This window comes from Antrostomus carolinensis, unplaced genomic scaffold (genome assembly GCF_000700745.2).
Source record: "Antrostomus carolinensis isolate BGI_N321 unplaced genomic scaffold, ASM70074v2 scaffold8403, whole genome shotgun sequence".
Classification (NCBI taxonomy): Eukaryota; Metazoa; Chordata; class Aves; order Caprimulgiformes; family Caprimulgidae; genus Antrostomus; species Antrostomus carolinensis.
In genome coordinates, this window is record NW_010307211.1 from 566 (window position 1) to 10,106 (window position 9,541).

Sequence of the window (9,541 nt, forward strand, 5' to 3'; positions counted from 1 at the left end):
CCCCTCTGGCAAGGTTTAATTCCAAGAAGGCCTTACCTTTCCTAGTTGCCTCCCTACATCTTCTGACAACAGTCTTATATTCCTCCCAAGTGACCAGCCTCACCTTCCATGATATGAACTTCTTACACTTGATTTTGACCAGCAGTTCCCCGTTTAACCATGTGGGTCTCCTGGCTCCCTTTCTTGATTTCCTACCTGTTGAGATGCTCTGATCTTGAGCTTGGAAGAAGTGGTCCTTGAATGTTAACCAGCTATCTTAGGCCCCTTTACCATCTAGCACCCTGTCCCATGGGATTTCCCCTAGCAACTGCTTGAAAAGGGCAGGTGGCCCTTCTGAAGTCCAGGGTTGTGATCCTGCTTGGTATACTGTTCCTACCGCACATGATCCTGAACCCCACCATCTCATGGTTGCTCTATGAATGAGCCCTGCTAATTCTTGTCCTAGAACCCTTTTCCTGCTGCAAGTTAAGCCTTTTCCAAATATTATCGTCAGGCCTGGTGTCTTATAAAACCAACCATGTTCAAAGAACCCAAAGCCCTGCCTGTAGCACCAGTCTCAGAGCCAAATATTTACAGACTGGATCTTTCTATTCCACCCCGTGTCATCACCTGCAAATGGAAGAATGAAAAAGAAAATAACTTGCGGCCCAGACTCTTTCATCAACCACCTCAAGGCCTTGAAGTCTCTCTTAATTCCCATCAGACTACAGGATGCAGCTTCCTCCCCACCTATCTGGAAGATCACTAGTGGGTAATAGTCTCACGGCTGCACCAAGTTGGGGAGTTTCCTAGTGATATCCCTGATTTGGGCTCCAGGAAGACTACATCATTCCCTATGATGAAGGTCAATCCGACATATCAGGCCCCCTGTACATTTGAGGAGCGAGTCTCCAACAACTACAACTCTTCTCTTTTTCCTTGTGAAAGAGGTTGTTATATGGCTGGAAGGCCTATCTGACCTTGATGAGACCTCTGGTATAGGTTGCCTATCATCCACATCCCCGTTAGACTGGCTGTCTTCCAGCAGAGCCTCATATATATTTTTCAGAGGCACCTTGGGAGGCGAGGCAGGCAAGGAGGGTGCTCACCTTCTACCATGGCCACGGCCATAAACTTGCCTCCACTCACCCCTTTCATTTAGGCTTCTGTCTTCCACCTGACAGGTGTAGGATACAGGGGCCCCTTGATCCTGGATGCTATTTGGCAAGTGCTCCCATTTCTGTTGGAGGGAGGGCAGAGCCTGGTTCCACCAGTCTATCTCTATTTCAGCCTCCCTAATACTCTTAAGCCTTTCTACTTCATCTTGTAGCTGTGCCACTCATCTGAGCAGATCATCTACCTGCTCACACTGCACACAGCCATACTCATAGCTGCCCCCTGCTACCAATGAGAAGCTGTGGCATTCCCTGCAGCCTGTGACCTGCACAATTACGTCCTTCCCTCTGAACCACATCTATTTTGGTTAGTGTCAGAAGCGTGCTCTTCATCTGCCTGGTGGAGACCATTATTCATCAATTGAGCTGGTCCTGCCTTCTTCTCACCCTGCCTAGGTGAAGTGCTTGCAGACTGCCCTTGACAAGCCCTGTTCGGGTGCTCAGTACACGGTGCTCCCCAGGAATGTCCCACGGTGGCTGCGCCGACTGTACACAGGCACACTGTTAGCATCTGTTGCTGCTGTAGCTGTGCCCCGATGGTCAGGCAGGAGCCCCACCGCTCACTCTGCCCATGCCAGCTGCCTCGAGCCGACTACTGTGCCTCACCCCTGTGCACCCGCTCCTGCTTGCCGCACCCCTTAAAGCCCTTTAAATCTCCCGTGGTTGCTCCAAACACACTCCCTCATGCACCTGATTGGCTGGGCAAGCTTCCGGGTTTTCACCTTGATTATGGGTGGCTGCACGGGACACCCAGGTCTCGGGAACCCCCCTGTTCACCAGGATCTCACTCTGAGCCCCTGGGCTCACCTCAATTGTCACTGTCACTGCTGCTGCTGCTGGTGACTGCACCGATATTTGGCACGTATCATCTCACTGATATACAGTGAGATGGTGTACACTGCAGTTTATGCCACAGAAGAGCTAGCCAGGTAATAGGAAAAAGTAGAAGAATTTCAGCTTTAATATCTCATTTTGAAAGATTAGGTCAAAGCAAGTCAATGTAACAGGTTGGTCACACAATCAGATCACATCCATCCATTTGCAATTAATTATTCAAGCCTTCTTTGTGCTTTTGTCAATTTGAACAGAAAAGCTGTCAGCTGTTGAGTCTCTATTGAAGAGCAGACTTAGATCATTATTATTGAGCTGCACCTTACTAGACTCTGGGGCCAATGTTACTGTCAGAAAGAAAAAGAAATGAAACAGGGTATATTGACTTTTGGATCTTTTGGATATTATTTATTTATTTTTCTCCTATCTTCTGTGTTCGTTGCTCGGCAATGTGCTCCACTTTGTAAAATGCTCCCTTTGCTCCAGAAAGAATGTGAAGTCAACAAGGCTCAATTTGCAGGGACTGCATATATGTTCCACCTCTTTAATGAAAATGCTCTAGGGAGGGAGATACTGTGTCTCGACTGTGGATATGATGTGGAATGCAAATCCTAGGGTCAGTGATACAAACTCTTGGGGCTCTGCCTAGGAGAATTGGAGTGAAAAAAATTGTCTTTCTCCTGGAAGATAAAGACTGTGAACTATGAAAGCAATGATGTTGACCCAAATAACAGTTTCTTAGGAGATTGAACCACTGCAGAATTTGCTTTGAATAAATGCCATACAGCTGTCAGATTTTGCTACATTAATTTTCTTTTTAGAAGATTCATTTATGGCTGTTCACATCCCTAAGCCATTGGCTGCATAAAAGAGTATACCCAGATTAAAGTTTAATATCAAGAAAATAAAATTAAAATAGTTTTAGTTCAGAGCTTTTTCTTCATTACTTTTTTGCTACTTGGTTTGAAAAATATGGATAATTATTTTAAGAGTTCTTATCTTAGTGACACTAGCATTTTTTGAATGTTCTTGTAAAATGTCAAGTCCTCAAAACTGCACTGTGTTTTCTCAGGAAAAAGAAGTGTATTGAAGCAAATTGAGTGAATATCCTTACATTAAATGAACTTGCCAAAAAAGAGAGCAGTTTTAGAGTTTAGAGATTTAAAACATTGTGTACAGAGAGTCACATATCTTTTGAATCTTTTGAGGCAACTGTTGTGCATAAGTAAGAACAACAGACCACTGGTACCTGAATTTAAATCCCTTGTAAACCATGTTCTGGTGGCCTAAATGAGACACACATATATCATTCTTAGGTTTCATAATGTTCCTCTACTTAAAGGTGCATTTTACGGCAATGTGCTAAGCCTTTAAAGACAAATTCTGTGCATGTATTTTGTCATTGTTGCTCTACATCTGCACTTGTGCAAGAGGTCATGGATGCATCTGACTTACACTGTGTATGGTATAACAGTTGTACTACACTGATCATCAGTGCAAAGCATGCACTTTAGATTCTGCACACTGTAGATGGACTGAACATGCTGTACATGGGCAGGCATTTCTGTCAGGTCAATCCTGTTTAGGCAACTTTATGCTGCTTGCATTTTCTGGGGACTGCAAGAAATGTCAATTATATAGATCTTCATGTATAAATGTTATTAGCATGGTCAAGGCCATCTGTGCTAATGTTATATGATGTTGACAAGCAAGGTTACTCTGTGACTCAGCATGTTCTTTAATGGCCTGTGGAGATGAAGAAAGAGAGAATGACTGCTTAGGGTCCAGGCAGTGCTAGTCTCTGCTTTGACATTTTTATTTTGTTGGGGATTTTTTTAATCTATTCTTATGCTTCTTCAAAAATAAGTTTTAGAACTGGAAAAAATGCTTTATGTAACTTTCAACCTAAAGTCTAGTATTTACAATACAATTTTGCAGTAGTTTGTTCTAAAAATCCTCTATTTTCTTAACATTAATCATTTAAAAGATACAAGAAAACACATTATAGTGGCTCTTGTTGCTTGATAAATGGTACCATACAACCCTAAAAGAAAGCTGTAAAGTTTAACAAAATAGATGCCTTTCACCATCTGTAGAACTAATTGTATCTTTAAGTATATAAAAAGCTCAGGAAAAGCGGAAGAATGCTTAACACAGGCATGCCTGAAACATTAGTCTGGCAAAAGGTTGTATTTTCAAAATATTTTATTCTGAGGTCTTCATTCAAAATAAGCAACAATACAAACAGAAGAGGTACAGCATGCTTGCGAACACTTAGACAATTGAAATAGTAGAATAGTAGCAAAATTTAGTTCATACACAGAGCTTTGCATATTCAAAATGTGTCCTTGTTGTGTACCTACACAAAGGGTTGAGTACTATCTGGCAGGTCTTCAGGCATAGCACGTAATATGAGGAGTAAGAAAAGATGCTTTGATGCTCAAAGCCCAGGACTAGGATACAGGTTTCTCAAATCTGCCACAAACATGCAAGATAAGGTTAGGCAAATGATTAGCTTCACTGTGCCTTAATTTCCCAATCAAATAAAAACAGGTAAATGATGAAAGTTACCCAAGAAATTTATTTGGGTGTACTTCCATAATGTTTCTGATAACTGGACAGTCTTCCAAGTCATGATTCTCTAAGCAGTTCAGGGAAGGCAATAAAAAACCCTAGAGTGCTTACATTTATTCTAAAAAAATTATGCTTGTTTTGATAATAATGATATTTTTCTTTGTGCTGTCAGTCTAAGGAAAGTAATAATACAGAATCAAAGTAATCTTTATGAGAAAGTCTGGAACTACGCATCCTTCCTGGTTTTATCTCACATATATCTTAGAAATTAAGTTGGTTTGAAATACCCCATAATCTTGAGTTGATGCTCAGCATAAATCACACTGTGAAATTAATCCATGCTGAAAAGTTATATTTACCAAACTCTTTTTATTGTTAAAAAGTTAGTTTGCCAAAGATGTCAGCAAAGAGCCTAATTTGACAAAGCACTGAAAATAAACGGCTTGGTAACTGTATCTACTTACAACATTATAACTCACATTCAAAGCATTTCTGATTATTGAAATGTTGTAAGAGTTATAAAACTTTGTAATCCACAGAAAGTGAGGTCTGCATGGATGCTATGCTAAATCTCATATGCTGACACAGTACAGTCTGCAATCAGATTCTCAAGAATTGCTTGCAGTTATTTCAATTTAAAATCAGTAGGGGGTTTGGGGTTTTGTTTTGTTTTGTTTTGTTTTTCTTCCAGCAAAGTTGATTATACATGTGACTTATCTTGTATAATACTCACTTGTTATTTTTCTCATATTCCTTTACGGGGTAATTTCATTGGATCAAGGTCTGCAGGATTTCTTTTGTTTTGTTATACAGTATGGAACAATCTTTACATACTTCTGCTCTTACTACTGTCATCCTGATGTGCTCTCTCTTCTGTTTAAAACACTGCTTCATCAATTGTTACGATGCTATGCTTTATAAGAAGACAGTGAAGGTTCTTTATGTTTCTATACTGGGGAAAATGTGTACCAAGTCCTAAAAGATGGGACTAGCTTGTCAGGAGACTATTTAAAAAAATGGTAAAAGTGTGAGTGGTAGTCAGAGCTGAAAGAAGTTAAAAGCACATAATGCATGAAATGGAGCTCTGTGCCTCACCTCTGTTATGTGGAAGGGTAAAGCAGTGAGAGAAATAGATTCTCATATTCCATAGCTGGGTATGTTCAGAGTGGAAATCAGTGTGTATGAGAGAGGACACATTTCTAGAGGAAAAGTAGTATGCAGCTAATAGTAGGGGAAATTTTAAAAAATATTTTGATTTTTAGAGAGCTGTCGAAAACTGACTCCATCGACTTAATGCTAGTGTCTTGTTCAAAAAGATAGTGATATACATCACTAATTGCTTTTTTCTTCCTTTTAAAAATTATTCACTGAATACTGGACAATGTCCTCAAGGGACTGACCAAGAGCCTCCAGGGGAAACTATTTAATTTAGCTCTAATTCCTAGTGGAGCTACTTCCTCCCACAGTGGAGGAATAGTTTCAATATTTTTTATCCAAGGGACAACACAACTTTACTTTTTCAAATTGAGTGAGGAAGATAATAACTCCTTCTCAAGTCACTACTCTAAAACCAAAATAACTTTTCTAGGTTTTTCCTAATTTTACACTCTCAAAGTAACTCATTAGGTGAAAATACTACACTAGAATGTACCACATGAGGCTTTGTCTTTTAGTTACTGCATATACCTTACTTAAATAAAAATTCCGAATACTCAGATGTCTTGTGAATCTCTGAATAGAATTTTTCATGACAAGAAGCGGGTACTGTTCTCAGTTTCTCATAAAACTGTTGCTTCAGGTTGAGATGCTTCATTACCTTCACAGTTACCTGCAGAATAAATGTGGTTAAACATGTGGGGCCACAGAGCTGCAGCTGCTCTAATTAATGCAGCATAATATCGATTATTTGCAGTTAGTAAAAATAACTTTGCTGCTGGTGGCACTTGTAATTCTGTGTATGCAAGGCTGTGATTTATTCTGATTCTATTGTCTAAACGATTATGTATTCTGCATATATAATGACTTCAAAGCTATGAACTATTAAGGTACATATTTGATGCTGGTGACATAAACCAACTGCTGTTTGGGCCAGAGGAGGGAGAGGTTCTCCTTTCACTTAACAGACATGTGTTTAAATTTACATGTAGGTAGCAGGAGACAAGGCTTTTGTTCCTTGATGTTGTAAAGAGTAAAGCATAAGTTTATCTGTGCTAAGCCACTGGTCAGCTGCAGGCTATTTATTTATTTGGGATGCACCAGCAAAAGCCTGAGAAAAGAAATTTTAATCCTCCAGACAGCTCCATATATCATAGGCAAAACTGGATCCTCTTTAATCAGAGCCCCTAAAACTAGCTAGTGATTTAAAACTACCTGCTTGCTTTCTAGCTGAAATAAGGAAAGCAGCTTCTACAGCAACATGTGCAAGACCCAAATAATCTGAAACTGTGGTATTAAAGATTATGGCAGGTTTTTTTAATATCCTGGAGGACTGAGAGTTAACACCAGTGGGTAGAGAATCATAGTTGTTCATGCCTAATATATTCATAAAAGATTAAGAGGATGAACAATTAAATATAAACATTATGTGATCAGTCACATTTATACTATCCAATCATAAAGTAGTAACAATTAACATAACTTAGTCTGTGTATGCAAAAATACAGCTCCTGCAACTATTTATGCTTAAAAAACCCCCAAAACTGAGCATGTTTATTCTTCCTTTATAAAACTTGAATACTGCATACAATATATAAGTGGAATTGGTGTGGACAATTGGCATGAAATACATTTTTCCAGTCTCAGAAACATGGAGGGAGCAATAAAATGTGTTCTGATTTGTGCAATTTGTCTAACAATCTGATTTTCAGAACGGCCATTATCATAGTATCCAAACTTATTCAAAAAATGATAGCACTGCACATATAATAGCACTAATGTTCATATGTATTTCTTTATTCTGTGATTACAGAAACACAAATGAACTCATGGTACATTTGAATTTAAAACAGCTCAAACCATGAACACAGATACCACCAGCTTTCAAGACCTGTTTGATTTTTGAGCATTGTGTTCATTGTCTGAATGTGAACCCAACATGGGTACTACAATTCTTGTTCCTATGGTAATGCTGCAATTGACTCAGCAGATAAACTCTGTCAGCTCAATTTATAAAGCCCAAAGCCCAAACTGGAGCTTCATTCCTCCCCCTTCCCTGTCCTGTCTTTCTCTCTTTTGCTTTTTTTTTTTTTTTGCTTTCATTCTTTTTCTCTTTTTTCTTTCTCTTTATTTCTTTCTCCCCTTCTCTCTCACTTTAATTTTATTCACTTTATGGTTCTATATGGAAGATATAGGCAGGTTTGTTGTCTTAGCTGGTAATATTGCATGCAAAACATTAAGGGAAATCTGGAAAATATAGCTATGGCAAAACCTGAAGTTTTAAGAGAGTGTAATCCATTTTGGAATGGAGAAGTAAACACCATGGTATCTAGATTTCACTAAATCTGCTTTCTTTGGTGATATGCAGAAAGACATTGTTGGTTCCTAATAATCCTTAGAGATATGGGTGCCAAAATAACAGCAAATCTATATTAACTGTTTTCCTCTTTAAACTTTTGTAATTTCAAGGATCAAGTGAAAAATATTTCATGAGCTTGCTCCTTTCCTCTCCTGGCATTTTAGAAGGATGGTGATGATGGTTGAATTGGACCTCCCACAGCTTGAGCAGCTCTGACCTCCACTGGCCAAGGAGCAGTGTGACGGATCAGTAACAGATTTACTTGTATACCCTGACTCATTCAAATCTAGATGCCACCAAAATAGATGTTTCTTGATGGGGGACCTGCCTGAGGTAGAGCAAGTGAGGGGGGTAAAGAGTGATGGTGTAAAAAAAAAAAAATTATCTTAGTTTTGATCTGTAGGTTCTACATACTTTTTACAAAATTAAGAATCCATGTTACAACTAGAACCATGTCAGGCCGTAGGACTGGAAATGTTTATAAACATCCTTAACTCTTTGCAGAGAGATAATCTCAGTTATTTTTTTTATTGAACTCAAAACAGATTATGTGCCTACATAAAATAGAAAAATGCTTAATGTGAGGCTGCTGGCTTGTTTTATAATTTCTTAAATTTAATTATGGGAAAACAAACAAACAAATACCCCTGAAAACCAACCAAACGGAAGGAAAAGGGGAAACTGCTTTGTAATTGAAGTAATCTTCAGATCTGCAAGCTCAGTCTTATGATAAAGACACAACTCTGAACTTTGAGGAGCCTGGAACTGTAGCTCAAATATGGTAGCAGTCTCTTTTGCCTCAGACAACCACTTCCCATGGCTTTTATGCTTATTTTGTTGTGTCAGGAAAAAATGGGAAGAGCCAAGACCTTAATTCCTCATGACTAACATCTTACTATGATGGCACTTGAGAAGCTTTGCCACTGAATTTTTCTGCTAGAAACTGAGTCATGCTCATGGTGGTCTCTCCAGTTATCAAAACTCAGATCTATGAAAGACAAAGGCCAGACCACGTAATGAAAATAAATATTTGGTTTTTCAGTAGGTGTGCTTGAAGGGAAGAGAGGACTAATTTTGTTGTAGTTGATCAAGGAAGTTAATTGCCCTTGGGCTGTAAGGCAGTGCTATGGCTTCCCTCCTGCTCCTGTTTTCCTGGAAGTCAGCCGCAGGTTGTGTCCCAGATGGGGAGAGGGACAGTGGGCACCACACTCCAAAGGTGCAATTTATAGACCCCAGACCTGAGGGAATATGAGGAACTAAAAAACTCAGGTTTATCCTTTGTAAGTTCTGCTAGCAGGGTCTGTGAGATTGACTACATCCCCAGGAGGGGAGGCTGCGCTGCTCAGAGGAGCATAGTCATGTTTTGACCATCTGTACCACCTACTGTGAGCAACACCCAAGGTGTCTCATGTAGGCTGGGTACATTATGTGAGTGATGCTTGGAAAAGAGAAATCCTTACCTCCCTCT